This window comes from Podarcis erhardii (genome assembly GCF_964252035.2).
Source record: "Podarcis erhardii genome assembly, chromosome: 7".
NCBI classification, from domain to species: Eukaryota; Metazoa; Chordata; class Lepidosauria; order Squamata; family Lacertidae; genus Podarcis; species Podarcis erhardii.
The window spans coordinates 23,161,296-23,178,617 of NC_138511.1; the positions used below are offsets into that span (position 1 = coordinate 23,161,296).

The 17,322-nt window shown below is 43.1% G+C and overlaps 2 protein-coding genes across 5 annotated transcripts in view; both read right to left on the reverse strand.

The window, feature by feature from the left end:
* LOC309346997 (uncharacterized protein) overlaps positions 1-17,322 on the reverse strand; it is a 140,104-nt gene that overhangs the window by 120,013 nt on the left and 2,769 nt on the right. The gene's annotated exons all lie outside the window — the stretch shown is intronic.
* MORN1 (MORN repeat containing 1) overlaps positions 1-17,322 on the reverse strand; it is a 139,712-nt gene that overhangs the window by 13,057 nt on the left and 109,333 nt on the right. Inside the window, exon 15 of one of the 4 annotated variants that reach the window (XM_081871109.1) lies at positions 414-542. The exons of 1 other annotated variant lie outside the window; for it this stretch is intronic. The gene's annotated coding sequence lies outside the window, so the exon portion shown is untranslated. Of the gene's footprint in view, positions 1-413; positions 543-15,317; positions 15,622-17,322 lie in introns of those variants that run through there. 2 more of the 4 variants (XM_081871108.1, XM_081871107.1) reach the window with 2 other exon arrangements.

Here is a 17,322-nt window from a genome sequence, read left to right on the forward strand (position 1 = left end):
AGAACCTTTCTCTGGTGGATATCCTAGAAGAGCTGATGACGGTTTTGAGTATACAGCAAAATCATATACACTAGGATACCCCCTACAAACCTGACCACTTGTGGAGATGTCGAACATTTGTTTTATGTGTCCTTCCATAAAATCAGAACTGTGGCTGGCAATGGCACATGGCAGGGCTTTATTGGTAGTAGCAGCTAGGCTGTAATCTTATCTATTTTATTATTAAATGTACCCATCTCCTACCAAATATAATTGCCCAAATTTGAAGTATCTGATTTAATATTGCAGTTGGTATGTATGAACTAGGTCTATTTGGATTCTGACCTGGGATTAATACTGCCCTTGTCTCATCCCAAGATTTTGGCTGACCTACACTTATTTAGATTATTAAGTAAAGTAAGGTTCAGACACTGCATCTTCAAATATTTTATAATATTGAGGAGGAAATCCATCTGAGCTTGGTGATTTGTTAATTCTAGTTTTCTTGGCAGTCTGTTTAACTTCATCTGAAGAAACGGGATTCTAGAAACTGAAAATCATCACTAGAAAATTTAAGAATAGAAAGTGATAGAGAAAAAAATAAGACTGATTAGCATTAAATCCAGTGTTAGTTCTACTCAGACTAGACACATTTAAATTAGTGGTCACTGGCTAACTTAGATCCATTAATTCTAATGGGTCTACCCTTGAGCAAACCTTGGTTGAATACAATCCTCAATTTTTTTTATCACAGTGAAGTGATAAATTCAAATTCCAGTAATAAAATGAAACTACTTAACTTTCTGGGGTATTTTAAATTTTACCACCATATTTCATAAATGGAATTAATTTTTCCTGTTGCAAGCCAGATACTCTTGCTAAGCGTTTTCCTGGTTTATTGCCTTTTTAAAACTTTAAGTAGATTTTTCTACTTAAAAATTACAACAAAAGCTATTTCACACATTCTTCTAATGTATAATTACTGCCGAAGTCCCATTAATTGCCCCTGTAATCCTGAATTCATTGTTACTATGTGTACTGCTTTCTTATTTATGAAATTAATTGTTCTTCAAGCACAACCCTCAGTTGTTTTAAAATTTAAGGTGTCCTTTTAGAACAACTCTGATAACTGCTTTATTTACATCCCATATATTTGAACAGTTTACATCAGGGGTGACATTCATTTGGGGGGGAAAAAATATTGTAGAGAACTCTACAATAATTGCTTTATGCCTCCGCTGTTTAAGTAGTATTTTCTGAGAAAACGTCATTGAGATTTGGATGTGACCAAAAAAGTCATTAGGTAAATTTCATTCTTTGAAATCTTTAAAACTAAAATGGATGGAATAACAACAACAAAAATAACACATTATCCTTGTAAGAGTTACTTGGTCAATAATAAAAAGTCAAAGTTTAACATTAGCATTAAAGAATATTCATGCAACAATTAGATGGTTGTTGAAGTTCTTTCCTAACTTTTATACTGGATTCCATTAAAGTAAATCCGTGGGGAGGTGGACCGCATGGCCACCCACTCTCCTCCGGGGGAGGGGACGAAGTCCCGCGTTGCCTGGGGGATCCCGGCCGCATCAGCGACCAGCCAGCCAATCTGCTGGCTGGTGGGGGTGTGGCTGGGAACATTTAAGCTGAGGTGCGAGCCAGGGGCTTCCTCTTGGCTCGCTTCCTCAATCTCCTGTCCTCCCTCCCTATTTTGCTGGTTTTAGTCATTGCCTTGCTATGGACCTTAGTTGGTCGCCGCTGAGGGGCCTGGTAGGAATTTTTCCACTTGGTAAATTGGCACAGGCCATTTGGTTTTCGCCTACCTTGTAGCAATCATCACAACTTTGTTAGGGTGGTGGTTAGGCATTGTATGACCTTATGAGGGGGGAGGGGAGGTGTGGTCATCACCTGCACCTCCAAGCTTAAGGGTATTCTGTTAAAGGAATCCGGGGGCGTGGATCTTGTCTGAAGTCCGGGGTGGGGCTAGGGCCATGACACAACCCTGACAGGAACACCCGGGGGAGCTTGAATTGGTATGCATCGACAGGGCTCCCCCTACTGATGATTTACCCTTACCAGACTCCGTGAACAACGGGCAGGAGTCAGATATAGTCGGGTCCATTCAGTGCCTAAGCCAATATCGCTCACATTCTGTAACCAATCTATAAAGTTGTGGCCAAATTTTGCCCAATAACATTAACTCAATATCTGTGTCCTTGTGTGTGTTATTCTTCAACGAGGGGGTGGTTTCGGGGTCTTGACACACAATCATTTTTCCTTAAGAAATTTCTTCAAGTTTCTTGATAAAGGGATGTTAAACTACTACTTGATCAGAATTTGGGGCACATAAATCAGCCAACGTCATTTCCTGCCTTGCCTTGCTATTTTAACAATAATATACCATTCCTCATGATTTCATATTTCTTCTTGGACAACCAAGTATTTATTTTGTAAGATAATAGCAACACCGCTTTTTCTTCTTCAGTGATACCAGATAATTGCCTACCTTCCTAATAAAGTCCAAACCCTATTCTTGTTTAATAAAGGCATTTATCTGGAAGTGACTACTCCAGTGATAACAAATTCTCCCATCTTGATGTTATACATCCTTAGGGTTCTTCCCAGGCTACACCCTTCATCAGTTTGGTTTCTTGAACCCTCCTCAAGTGCTTTTCCTTGGCTGGAATTTGCCCTTGAGCTGTGTTAGTATCTCTCATTTGCCCCCCCCCCCCTCTCTCTCTCTGTGTGTGTATGTGTGTGTGTGGTTGAAATGTAGCCTACTGTGGAATGGTAAGAGGCACATAAATTTTTCCATCCCTTTTTTTTTGCCTCTGGCTCTACCCACTACTACTATACAAACCCTGGAAGGTTGCCTACAAGGGAATGTGGCTCTTGGGGCTAAAAAAAAAAAGCTTCCCAAACCCTGATGTCGTGCTTTGCTATAGGGTTCAATGCATTTCACATTCATGAACTCTGTAATCCTTGTAACAGCCGTGTCAGACATTTGGGGGTATTTTTACTCCTAGCTCAGGATCTTAGCCACTCTGCAGCATTAGCTCTTTCTACTACTGTACTAGCTCTTGTTCACAGAATGGAAACTTCTTGACCTCCCCGCCACCAATCCATCACTGTAATGTGAAACAGCAAAAATGGGTTGATGCAGATAGAATCTTACACACTCTAACTAACAGATGTGCTCCTCTAGCCTAAGTTATCTCCAATCCTACGCAGTCACTCAAAATCCCCCAATTGTTGGAGTAATACATGCACTACCCCCCAAAATAAAAATATGAGAGAAGAAATGGCAAATGACTTTTCTCAAGTGAGAAATACTGCTTTTCCATTTCAATGCGACTAGCAAATAACATTGCTGCAATCACATGTCTCCTCCCAACAGATACTTCTTGAATGCAAAAAACCTGCTGTGAAGGAAAAAAGAAAAAGAAAGAACTGCATAGGTATTTGGTTTTAAGCCACTTGATACCTGCCCTCTCAGGGTAAACCCCCACCCCACTCAATTTTAAAACAGGGTTTGCAAAGATCAGGCCCAGTGGCCATATGCAGCCCTCCAACCCTCTCTATCCAGCACTCAACCCTCTCCCCTGGCCAAATTCCTTTCCTCCAGGCACATCCTACACCAGACCTACTCTATGCCCTCCTTGAATCTGTTACTGGCCAGAATGTCTCCTTGAACTGTGACAATGCCTCTTGCTTTGTTGGATGGAGAAGTGTGAGAAACATCTAGCTTTGCCTACTGTTGAAAGGTTAAGTCTTACATCTATTGCTCCACTCATATTTTGCATGTGGCCCCGCCCACCATTGACACGTGGCCCTTGAGAGGTTGCCCATAAGGAAATAAGGCCCAAAGCCTGCAGGCATTTTCCCACCCCTGCTTTAAAGCATTTGTCCCACATCCTTTCCCCTCCTCTCCTCCACTGGGGCTGCGGTGCAAGGTGGGTGGGAAAGTTAACTCTTTCCCTGACAGGCATTTTCTGGATAAAAACTGCCCACTTCTGCAGCTGCTATTTGACCTGGAAGCTGTTAACAACTCAGCTTTCTTGCAGTAAGGTGGAAACACTGAGTGCTGGCTCTGCATGCATCGGAAAATGATCAGGGCCAAAAAAAATCATCTCTGCCTGCATCCAAATAAAATATTGTTCTCCTATAAGACCATCTTATAGTGAGTGGCTTAGCTTGTCTGAGTCATCTACAGCTTGTTGCTCTGCTAAAACCATTACCCAATGTAGTCTGTCTCTTCCCCAGGTGCAGTACATTGCATATGTTGGTGTCGAAGTTCTTGCCTTGTGGCAAAGTGTTAAGTCTCAGTGATCTTTCTAACTAGGATTGCAAGCAATGGTCCAAACCCATGAATGCTACAAGCATAATGCGAAGTGGCTCGCCAAATGGGCTTGATTTGAGTGCAACTGGGATCCATGTAGACAGCTGGACTCCATAGTTTTGTGCCTAAATTTCAGTGATCTCCCCCCTCCCCCACTGAAGATGAAAAGCTTGACACAGAGTTGGGTTCATAGGAAGCTGCCTTATACTGCATCAGATCATTGGTCCATCTAGCTCTGTAATGTCTACACTGACAGGCAGGGGCTCTCTGAAGTTTCAGACAGGGTTTAAACATAGGGCCTAGGTGTGGTCACCTATCCTCTAAACACAGGAAGCTGCCTTAGTATACGGCCTTAGTTCAGTATTGTCTACTCTGACAACAGATTTCCAAGGTTTCAGACAGGGTTTCCTTCCAGCCCTATATGGAGATGCCAGGGATTGAACCTGGGACCTCTTGTATGCAAAGCAGGTGCTCTACCACTGAGCTATAGCCCTTCATTAGTTGCTACTGAGCTCGACACTTAACAGATCTGTGCCTGCTCAAAAAGGACAAGCATGGTACTAGGTCAATACAGTACAGTATTGTGTTTTAATTTGTTGGAACACAATCAGATGGGTGGTAAGTAAGTAAGTAAATAAGTAAATAAATATTACACCAACATCCTGTCAAAATATATCTATTGCAGCACTTCCAATGGTACCTCCAAGAAAGTGATGCTGCTGGTACTAGAACTGTCCCCAAACAATTTTCCTCCTTGAAGCAAAGGACAAGATGGCTGCTTAATCTCCACACACACACACACACACCATGCAGAGAAGCCAACTGAACTGGCAGCTAAATCTTATTTCAACGTTGGTGAAGTGACCATGTCCACCAATGTACCTGAGGGCAACTTAGGAGATGCATGGCAGGCCAAGTGGCACACACAGCTTCGATCCTTCAGCACCATCTGCCACCTAAGGCAGCTCCCTTACTCCTGGATTTAGGTGACAATCAGAGTAACATCTATTTCTAACCAAAGGCCCTTTGCTTGTTTTTGTTTTTGGTTCAGAATTTCAGAACAGGAGGCTGGACTAGATGTGCCATTGGCTTGATCCAGCATGCTCTTCATACATTCTTATGTTCTAATATATGCATGGGTAGGCAAACCAAGGCCCGGGGGCCAGATCCGGCCAGATCGCCTTCTAAATCCGGCCCACGGATGGTCCAGGAATCAGCGTGTTTTTACGTGAGTAGAATGTGTGCTTTTATTTAAAATGCATCTCTGAGTTATTTGTGAGGCATACAAATTCGCCCCCCCGGCCCCCCCAAATACAGTCTGGGCCCCACAAGGTCTGAGGGACAGTGGACCGGTCCCCTGCTGAAAAAGTTTGCTGACCCCTGTCTAATGAAATGTGACATTAGGCCCTTCACCTTTCAGCACTGCCCTGAGTACACAGAGTAGAGTACCAAGAGAGGTAATGATAGGCTATACTGCTTCAGGCTACAGCTGAGGGATTACAGTTGTATATTTCCCTGTTGTTTTTTTAAAAAACCCTGCAGATGATCACACTAGTAATGGCCTGGGATAGCAATTTTCTCCCTGTTTTGCTGGTTTTTCTTTGTGGGAGCCATTTAAGAAATGTGGAGAACCCTTCAGAACCGGAACCCTTCAACCCATCTGGAAATGGTAAAATCTGTCCCCCCACCTCATTCTCTTGCATGGGTAGACATGCCTCCAGTGGTGGAGGAGAGACCAGGATGCTAGACTCTTGTCTCCTCTTCTTGAAAAAAGCAGAGAGGGAGCAATGCTGAATCTAAAGTTCCTTCGGCTGTTTTCTTGGCTGACGCTGAACTGCAGGAATTCCCCCGCCATCAGAAATGTTCTGGGTTAATTTTCTATTTTTTTCTTTTGCTAAGGAAACAGTGCTGATCACTCTCAGCTCCAGATGTTTAGCTATGTGGTGCTGGAAGCAACTTGGGGGAACGGAGAAGGGAGGGCTTTGGAGGTGGCTTCATCTGCCTCAGGCTGAACCTTGCAGCCTCTTGGAGCTGGAAGCCTGCCATCTTCTCAGAAGCTCTCCCACAACCACACACACCTCCCCTTCATCTCTAGTCCCACAGGGCTGCCAATGACAGATTCCCAATGTTAACCCATTCAAATCACTTGTGCTCAGTGTGTTCAAGGTGCTGTTGCTGAATACTATAAGCCCAGCTATGTAGAGCAAGCACATGGGAACAGGAGAGGTCTGGTCTGGAGCAGAAGTCAGTAAGCAGAACACAGTGGGTTGTGCCAGGTTTCCATGGTGACAAGGCTAAATAGTGAGGTCCTTAGAGCAGGTAAAAATGTTCTCATGGACTGACTGAGGGGGAATTCTGACTCCAAGAAGTAAGGTCCTTTGAGAAGGACCTTAGCTCAGCAGTAGAGCATCTCCTTTGGCTGCCGAGGGTCCCACACTCAATACCTGGCATCTCCAGGTTAGAGGGCTAAGAAAAGAATGCCAAGCACCTTAGAGAGCTACTGCCAGTCAGTATAGTCCATTTAGTCCAGTGTCTTGTTCTCATAGTGGCCAACCAGATGCCTATGGAAAGCCTGCAATTCTCCTCACTTGTGATTCCCAGCAACTGGTATTCAGAGGCATACTGCTGCCGACTGTGGAGACAGAACATAGACATCACTAGATGTTAGCCTGCTAGATGCAAGGCTTGATGCTTTACTGGGAAACTGCATTGATCAGCCTCTATAAAAGTAAACTTGGCACTGCAACTGGAAACAATCTTGTTCTCCATGAATTTCTCCAACATCTAGTTAAAAACAAGAACCTAAGAAGAGGCTGCTGGATCAGGTCAGTGTTCTATCTATCTAGCCCAACATCCTTTTCTCATAGTGGCCATCTGGATGCCTGTATGAAACTCGCAAGCAGGACACAGGAGCAAGACCCTTCTCTCCAACCATGTTTTTCCAACAACTGGTATTCAGAAGCAATGCTGCCTCTGACAGTGGAGGCAGAGCATAACCATCATGGCTAGCAGCTATTGATAGCCTTATCCTTCATGAATTTGTCCAGTTCTCTTATAAGAACATCGTTATAAGAGCATCATTACTAAAGCTTAGACCAGCAAATAGAGAATACTCTGCAGGATCAAGTAAGAACTGGCAAGACAACTGGTAGGATGACTTCATAGGCTTTCCTCCCCCAGTCCCCATATTTTCTGCAACTAACCCTTGACTTTTCTTTCCTTCTTGCATCGCAATAAAAGTCACACCTTTGAGCTCTCTGGTAAAGATGTTGTTTCTGTTCCATCAGGTCTCTCTCTCTCTCTTTTTGTCCAGTGCATTCATGGGAAGGGAGCCCTCCAACCATGGGAATGGATGTCAGAACCCCCACACCCCACCCCCTTCATCCTCTCCAAATTAAATTGCGCACATCAGAAGGTTGACTTTGGCAAGCTTCATTGGTGACTGCAAAATTCCATTGTTAAAAACGAGGCAAGTGCACATGAAGCCAGAATGAAAGCAGCAGTCTTTTCCCGCCTTGAAAAGCTTAGCACAGACAAAAGCTGGAGGGTAGACAAGGAAAGGAATGGCTTGTGAAATCAAATTTATGGCTCCTAGGAAACCACAGCTATGGGTTTTTTCCCCTCTCATATTTTTCAAAGTATTTGTTCCAAAGTGGAAATAGGTTCCAAAGCTTTTCTCAAGCAGTCATCTTCTGCAGGTGTTCTCCAGTGTGTGTGTGTGTGTGCGCGCGTGCTAAAAATTAATAATGATGCTAATAATAATAATGAAAAAACCCCACCTCTCTGTATTAGCAATTCTTGGTGATCGGAGCCAGAACAGTTATCAACAAGTAAGAAGAAAGGAAATGCTTGTTGCCAGCATTTCCAAGAACACACTGGGAGAGGAAAACTATGACCCAATGGTGCAGTTGATGCAATTAGTTCAGAGCCAGAATAAAAGAGGGTCAGAAAAACTGCTGCTTTGCTCAGAGGAGGCATGTTTTTCTCCTAACTTATTTCCATATTATTGCATTTAAATCCCACATTTCCTCCAGTGAATTCAAGAGAGCATACCTAACTCTCCCACTCTCCATAATATCCCAACAACCATGTGCCAGCCCATCCTCAAACCTGCGGAATTGCAGTTGTCTTATCAGCCGGTCCTTGGGTTTGCAGCTACTATTGCTGAATGCCAGATCAGCTCTGAGTAAGACCTCTCTCATACATGATCTGATTATGGATGAGAAGGCTGAGTAAGACCTGGGTTGGTGAGTGGGGTGGAGTTGGTACTCAGGGCAGCATCAGGGCAGACTTGAGGGTCAGGTAGGGGGAGCTGCTATAGTCTATAGAGCTTTCATTTCTCTCTCCAGGCTCTCTGTCCAGCTGGGGTTGGGGGGAATCTAGTGTGTGTGTTCCTGGTGTTCCAGAGCTGATAGAGCTGGTCTTGGAGGCAGTGTTTAATGTCTACATGAAACTGCCAAGTGGGGTCATCCGGAGCTTTGGAGTGCATTTTCAGCAATATGCTAATGACACACAGTTCTACTTCTGTTTTACATCTGCAGATGCTGCAGTGGATGTTCTGGACTGTTGTCTTGCCTTGGTAATGGACTAGATGAGAGTCAACAAACTAAAGCTCAATTCAGATAAGACAGACACGGTTAGTGGGTGGTTCCCTCGACTGGATCGATGGGAGGTTGCCTGCTCTTGATGGGGTTGCACTCCCTCTGAAGTAGCTGGTACATAGCTTGGGGATCCATTAGTTCTGGATCCACTGATGTCACTTGATGCTCAGGTGGCCTCAGTGGCACAGAGTGCCTTTTATCACCTTTGGCTGGTGGCCCAGCACCCCTCCCCAATCTGAACAGGGATAGCCTAACTTCTGTTGTCTATGCTCTGGTAACCTCTAGGTTTGATTGCTGCAACACGTTATATGTAGGGCTGCCTCTGAGGATGGTTTGGAAACTTCAGCTGGTACAGAATTCAGCAACCAGGTTGCTCACTGGGACAAGATGATTTGAGCATATGTTCCCATCTCAAAGACTGTGCATTTTCTATATCCTCTTGCCTGTCCTGCAGTGTCATGTATGAAAGAAGCAGCAAGCAGTTTTCACAAACTTCTGAGAGAGAGAGGGAGGGGTGGGGGAGAGAATGATTAAGGCCAATGTTTCTCAGCAAATAGTTTTGTTAAATTTCCTACAGATGTTGCTGCAGCTCGGATGTGATTTACAGAGAGACAAGTCTGAAACAGTCTTAGAGTGACACTGGGAGGTTAACATTCCAAAATCTCTGCTTGGGTACTGGAATGGATGCCAGGATTGCAGGTAGTAGACTTTTCTTTTCTTTTAATTGATTGATGCAATGCCGTTCTAATCCAAAATTCTGTCTCTGGGGATTAAATTCACACTTGGACTTCACAGCCCCTTGTCCATTGTACGGAGGTCTCAATTAGCTGATGATGATCTCCAGAACGCAACCACATCAGATTTCATTCGCTGGGCTAAGGCCAGTGCTCTGTAGCAACATCAGGCTCCCCTAGCTCACCCCCAAGACCAGGATATAAGTCCAAGAATGAGGGATCTGAATGTTAATAAAGTCATGGGCTAGGGGTAAAGATGCAGCCAAATGGGGGCAGGGAGTGGGATCCAAAGTGATTCACCAAGGACTTGGCAAACCAAGGGGTTCAAGTCAGATTGCCATTTGCTCTGATTCAGTGGTAAAACATGGGTTTTCTCAAGGAAAGCACAGGGACACAGACACACACACACACCCTTCGGATGCAGAGATTTAAAGCACAAACCTGTGCCTGGAAAGCACAGTGCAACAGGAAGTCTGGATGAGCCCTTAGCTGTGGTGGAAGATGCTGTCGCATTGCCAGTACTGGAGATTCAACTGCTAGTCTGGTTGGTTTATGTAGATGCAATGGGGTCCTGCCCTTTCTGTCAGGCAGCAAAATGTCTTCATTTGGCCCCGTTACTCTACGAATGTAATACAGCACAAACAACAAACGGGGAACTTGTTCGCATATATATATGTGGAATTAGAAGTCTTCCAGAGTAACAAGTAGATAAGTAGATGGTGTTCCTCTGTGAACAGCCACACACAGAAACAACCACTGAAATATCACCCAGCAAAGCATCATCCAACATCACTTGCTTTTGGTAAACATCCGTGTAACCTTTCCTTTCATGGCTTTGACTGGAGCACCTGTCTGACTAGAGTATCTCTCACTTACGGTCTTGGCCAACAAACAAGATGACTATTTATAGTGTTCATAATTTTTTTAAAAACCAAGCCATGTACCTTACCATGGCAACCACAGTGTCCATGCGCTACCTAAGAGACAAAAAGCTTTGCCTTGTAGGAACAAAACACACACAACACAAGTGATGTCAACTCCAGCTTTTGGAACAATTTGTTTTCTAGTTTCCAAGCACCCTGCGTGCGCTCCCCCTCCACTTTTGCTCAATCATGGCACACTATTTATCTGTTCTCTCTGCAATAAACCTTTATTTCCCCCTTTTTAGTGTGTGTCTACAAGATCTTGAAAATGCAGCGGGGAAGCAGGCGTACACTTGGGACACAAATCAACCCAGTCTGATGTACCATTTCTGACATCAATAGGGGTTTCATTTTAAAAAAAACAACACAGGACTTTTGAAAAATAGGGTGGGAGCAAAAACAGCTCTGTTGAATGTGTGTTGGTAGCATTTTACATCCACTTTAGCATAACCAAAAGGAAATTATGGGCATCACTACAAATTACGATGAAGTTGGGGGGGACGGGACACAAAGGTCCCCCAAGGCAACATGTGTATGCCAGATTTTGTGCAGAGCAGTAGACCTGTGGAACACCTTCCCCCAACTTACTAAAGCCCAATTTGGAGGATCTTCTGGAACTTCCAGCTGGGTTTAGATGTTGCCTTTTGATATTCAGTGCTTTGATAGTTTGTGTGCATTGGGTGTGGGGCCCAGCTTTAGGCTGGTGGGGTCAATAGAACCCCAAAACCCACCAGTGAAAGCCAGCTGCAAAATGGTGGCACTGGGGAAGGAGCCAGCTTCTGACTGCACCTCACATGTCATACACTAAAATGTGTACAAATCACATTCATGTTACAGCAAATTGGGGATTCTAAAAGCCAAATTTAGACAGAAGAAAAGGCATTTCACTCTTGCTATTGATAAACAAGTGGGAATTAGAAACCTTTACTAATTTCCAGCAGATTATAAAGTGAATTGCTTTAACAATATAGGAAGGCATCATTTCCCTTCTGCCCTGCATTGATCACATGCAGTACTGTTTCCGTTTTGCTGCAGTTCACCTTCCATCAAAAACTTTTTAAAAAAATATTTTTTATTAACCGACCAATCAAATCAAATCAGATCACATAACATAACATAAGTTCCGAATTACAAAGCCAAATTTTATATTTTTTGTTGAGGGGACCCATATTTTAAGTTCCGAAGGGGATTCCAATCATCTTCTTGCTGCTGCATTAATATCCACAAATCGGTCCAATAATGTTCATAATTCTATCCAGTCCTTGCAGCACCCCCGTTTTTCCTCAATAGCCAGATACTCTCCAGAGTGAGAGATCTCGCTTGCTTCCACTTCGCAATCCGTCGGAAGTCCTTTTGTATGCAGTAACAGCAGCCAGAATTTTGCTGGCACGGAAATGGAAACAGGAAGAGATGCCCACGAAAGAAGAATGGAGGATGAAACTGATGGAATACGCAGAAATGGACAGATTGACGGGGAGAATTAGGAACCAATGTGACCACAGATTCTCGGAGGACTGGAAGAATTTACAGAGTATATAAAAAATTTATGTGATGAGCAAATAACGTTCGTTGGCTTTCAAGAAGCTCTGTGAAATTACTGTTAGAAATATTGTTTAAAAAATATGATGTGATTAAGAGTATTTGAGTGCAATATAATATTGGGAAATGTGAGATGAGGATAAAAAATAAACGGAAAATTATCAGACAAGCTGAGGGAAGTTCTGGAAAAAAGGGTTTAAGTTAAAAATGGATGTATAATTTTGTAAAAATGTTTTTTTTATGGAAAATCTAATAAAAAATATTTATTTTTAAAAAAATCTATCCAGTCCTATCTTGCTGTTCTCATGTCTCATCTTATTCGTATATTTTTCTTTTTTTCTTTATGATCTCTTCTGATAATCTCTTTAAGCAGGTAAACACCAGTTATAATCCTGTGTGTATTTTCCGTTTGTCCAATCATCATGTCGAGATGGTATCCATAGATCATCACTTTCATAAATAAAAGCACTCTTTCCATCATCAGTCTCGCTATTCTGTCGCCTTCTTAAGTCCCTCTGAGGAGGCTCACCCACGGTATGAAAACAAGACTATTCCTCCTCCCAGACATAAGTCTTTCGACAGAACTTGCCAAAATGGCGACGCTATTACTTGCTGCGTCATTCCAAAGCTCTTATACTTTCCACGTTCTCCTTAAAACATGCTTTGGTTAGAAAATTATCTCCACACAGTCTTAAATCCTCAGAATGTTGTGATTATCTGATTGTTTGATTGTTGTTAGCCGCCCTGGGCCCGGCTTCGGCTGGGGAGGGCGGGATATAAATAAAATTTTTTATTATTATTATTATTATTATTATTATTATTATTATTATTATTATTTAAATGACATTTCTGACTTGTGACTTGTGGGGGGGGGATTCTTGATTAATCACATAGAGAAAAGAAAGGAAAGTTTTTCCCCTCCCCCATCCAGTCTCGTTGCCAAGCATACCGAGCCTTGCTTGTCTTCTCATGATTTATTCCTGTTCCTCCGACCCATCTTGTTTCTCAGAGATCTCTTCGGTTAGCAGTCTTTACTCCCCACTCTTCCTTGAAATATGTGCATTCGCTTCCTCCTAATTGTTTCTTTTGAAGTTCCTGCAGCTAGAGGCGCGGATCAGAGACAGCGTCCAGGAGCGCCGAAGTCCGCACAAGGGCTTTCTGCCTAGTGCCCCCACCCCCTCAAATTCGGGGGTGGTATAGGGCACAGCAGGCAAGGGCAGTCCCCCCCCACTCGCTTGGGGGGGCTGGGAGGCTGTTTACTCCCATCACAGCTTCTTAATTACCTCGTGTGGGTCGGAGAGATGTTATTGTCAGCCATCTTCCGATGCGCCCCTAGTGGCCCCTCCCACCTTCCGTCAAAAACTACGTTGTTTGTTTCACTGGCCACTGTACTAAATTATGTAACTTGCATAATTTATGTAATTAATCACGTGAATTATGCAATTATATTGTCATTACGTTATTCCAGCCCATTCATTTAAGTTCGAACAAAACACTATGCTAGCAGGAACAAAATTCTGTTAGTTACACACTGTTTGCAGACTGAAAGCAGCTACAACAACAGCAAATTCTGATTGTATTTACTGCATTGATTTCCATTCCAGACATGGGACAAATAAGCAAACTTGGACAATTTCTGCTCCCGTTTCCATTTTCATTCAAATTCTTTGACATCCCTACCTGTAGATACCAATTTTCCTTCTGCTCAGACCTGGCTTGCAGGATTGGCTGCCCCTGATGAGCATACCCACCCACTGGTTTCTCCAGTTCCATTGGCTAAAAAAAGAATTTATGGCCTTTTAAACTGTGGTCAGGGTGGTGGTGGTATTATTTTTGTTTGTTACTATGGTATGTATTTCTGTGTTTTTATATTGTAAGACTTCCTGTGAATCTCAGATGAAGGGCAGTATAGATATTTTAACAACAACAACACTTGGCAGGACCACATTAGTAGGGACTGTGTGTGTGCTGAAGTGAAGAATAGAAGGATTGCATCAACTTGCCTCCACTTCTTTTGGAAAGTATGGAGGCAACTATGCCCTGCCCCTAGCAAGGATGTGGGGTGTAGGGAAAATGTAATTGCATTTTTAATGAAGGCTGCTATGCTTCAAAATATCAGACAGATCCCAGCTGTGTTGTACCAGTTAAATGCTGCCAGCAGATCCACGTTCTAACCCCAATGAGAAGAGAACTGCTGTTATCTCTCACAGCAGAGTCCTATTATTGCCATGGGTCTAACTATGCTGGAAAGGAGCAGTTCCCTGGGATCTGGGATGGATTAGTCTGGATAGCATCCAGGGTGATGCCAGACCTCATCATGGGCTGACAGAGCCCTCATTGTGCTGAGAATGCAGATTTAAGCCAAGATTTGCAATACTATTATTTTTTTGAGGGGAGAAATGGAGAGATAAAGGAGGGGATCTAATGAGAAAGAAAAGTGAGAAGGATAATAATGTTAAGGAAGCCTGGGCATAGTAAGAGTAACTTGAAAACATTTTCATGAGTGTGTTTTCTTTCTTTGTGGTGTTTTTGATCTCCATTTTCTCTGTTTTATGCTACAAAAAACGATATTTTCCCATGCCTGGGTTAAACGTCCCCCAAAAAGTTTTAGGACAAGTCTGCATAGAATATTTGAACAAAATCTGTAGGCTAAAACCTCTTAGTTTTCACCAGCCTTTGCCTAGAGCACTTTTTGTTCTACATGGTGATTGGCTAAATTTGAGTCAGACTTGATTTTCACATGAAATCAAAAAGTGCTCTTCCAGCACACCCTGAAATCCTGGTTATTTCACTTGACCTGTTCATGTCTAAAGCAGGGTTGTGTATGTTCCAGACAAATGCAAATTGCACTACTCTACCCCAGAGCTATGATACCTTCCTGACTTGGATTCTGTACCTTATGCCACATATTGGAGATCTGTTTGTGTGTGTTCGCACGTGCGGATGTGTGCTCTGACAGAACTGTGAACTATACAGCCATCTGTAATCATAATCCTGAAAGGTTTGGGGTTTTTTTTTTAAAGCATTTGTTTGCTGGTCTTGAGTCCATCCTGCCTTGTGGCCTCTGAGTGTGGTCAAGCAAGGCCCAGAATGCATCTTTATCAGAGACAGCTGCTCAGCTGTGGGGGTGAGGGGTGGGGAGTCAGAAAGCTGATAGGAGCCGACAGAGGACAGGGGCAGTTATTCAGACCAAAGACTAGTGTAAACTATTGCTTACTTTATTTACTTTTAACATTTACTAATAATGTGTTTTTAACTTAATCGGTCTCCTCTTGAAGAACGTATTTTAACAGCTTTTGGCAAAAAAGCAACAGATCACTACTAAGTCCATCCTGCAGTAAATGCCAGTAACGTATGTCAGGTTTCCATCACACTTCTCAGATTTGGTCTTCTAAACAATCAGGAAAAAAAGGAGCAAGGGGTCTGCAATGAAGAGCAGCTGTTTCTAGTCTCCAGAAAGTGTACAGAGCATTCTGGGATATATGCGCTTGTGTGCATGTGCATGCCTGTGAGAGAAAGCACTGCCATATTACAGACAGATAAAACCAGGAGTGCTAAACCTAGCTTCTGTCAACCTTCTAACCAGTGTCCTTCCCAAATTAATCTCCTCTTTGGATAATATATTGACTGCTTAGTCTTGCAGAATCTATTGCATACTTTTTGAAGGTTCTGTATGTACTGGAAAATGCTAAGAGATGGCATTGCACATCATTTGGCCTGTCAGCCTCTCTCTGTGTACTAAGATAAGAGACACTAAGATACACACAGAGCGTCCGACCAACCACACAACCCTGCAATGCTATCTCTTAGTATTTTCCAGTACAATGTCGGATATATTATTTAAGGTTAGATTAAATTGCAAAAAACTGCAAAAGCAGATATTTAAAAGCAGAAGGTTGGCTATGCATCCCTAGCACATATGCCTGTTTCACTGATTAATCATCATCATTTATTTATTAGATTTATATTCTAGATTCTGAATGTACCTAATGTTAATTAGCATCACATTAGTTTGTGTGTATTCATGGGAAACCCAGACTAGACATACTGATGGAGATCTGTGAATAAGCCTCTGAAAACATCAGCCCCAGGGAGGGGAGATCCAGACTTAAGAATGCAGCACATGGAGAACTCTTGATGACAATCACCCTCCCGGAGGCTGCTATTTTCCCCATTAGGAAAAACCTGTATGCTAAACGTTGACCCTTCCGACTCTCTTCCTCATCATTCTCATGTGTGATCTATATTTGTATTTTGGACAGTCATTTGTCTTTTTTACTATGCATTTGGACACATCTTAAAATACTGTAACCAAATTTTGGATGATGGTTCCTGAGATTATGGATCAGGTCCTCCTCTATGTTTGGGTACAACTGGATGCCATTTGGAATTATAGTGGCAGGCTGAACCTTTCAAAACTGCACTGATTTTAACCACCAATTTAAAAACTTTTTGTTTTGTTTCTTAGAATTCCTGGCTAGGAGGATGCTAGTATACTATATGAAGTCTTTTGAACTGGGATGTCAAAGGCTGTCCTGAAAAATGTCAAAATGAGGGTGCACAACACACCGCTTCACACACTATGCAGGCAAATCTTGGTACACTGAATAGGGAGTTAGACAATCACATGTCCCTGATGAGCAGCATCTTATATAGCACATTGAACTCATTTTTGAAGGGACAATTCTTATGTAGGCAAAATGGCACCACAAATGGAGGATATTAGCTGGTTTAGGGCAACCCCCATGTTTGCAGAAAAAATCTTTTTAAAAGAAGTTTAAAAGGGGGCCAACCCACACAAAACAGTTCAGTGAGGACTGAACACGATCCGTGGTATGGAAAGCTGACTGCTTGTTGGAGGGGAGGGAGAGAAACATAGCATTGTGGAATGCAGAAGGGGAAATGGAATACACTTGACAGATGATACAGATGGCTGGAACCCTGGACAGAACCACTCCACACTGCAACATTGTGTTGCAAATCCCACATGTACCTACCATAGATTCCGCATTTAAGACGACTATTTAACCCTGGAAAAGAGGTTAAAAAGTCAGGGATTGACTTATATGCCGGGTGTGGGCGGCGCGGAGCCCCCCCCCCTCGCTGCTTCAGAAGCAGCACCAGGGGCGGTGGGCTCTGATCTGCGCCAGGTGGCTTTCTCCCGGCGCAGAGCTGCCCAGCGTATTAGGCAACTGGGCTTCTAAGAC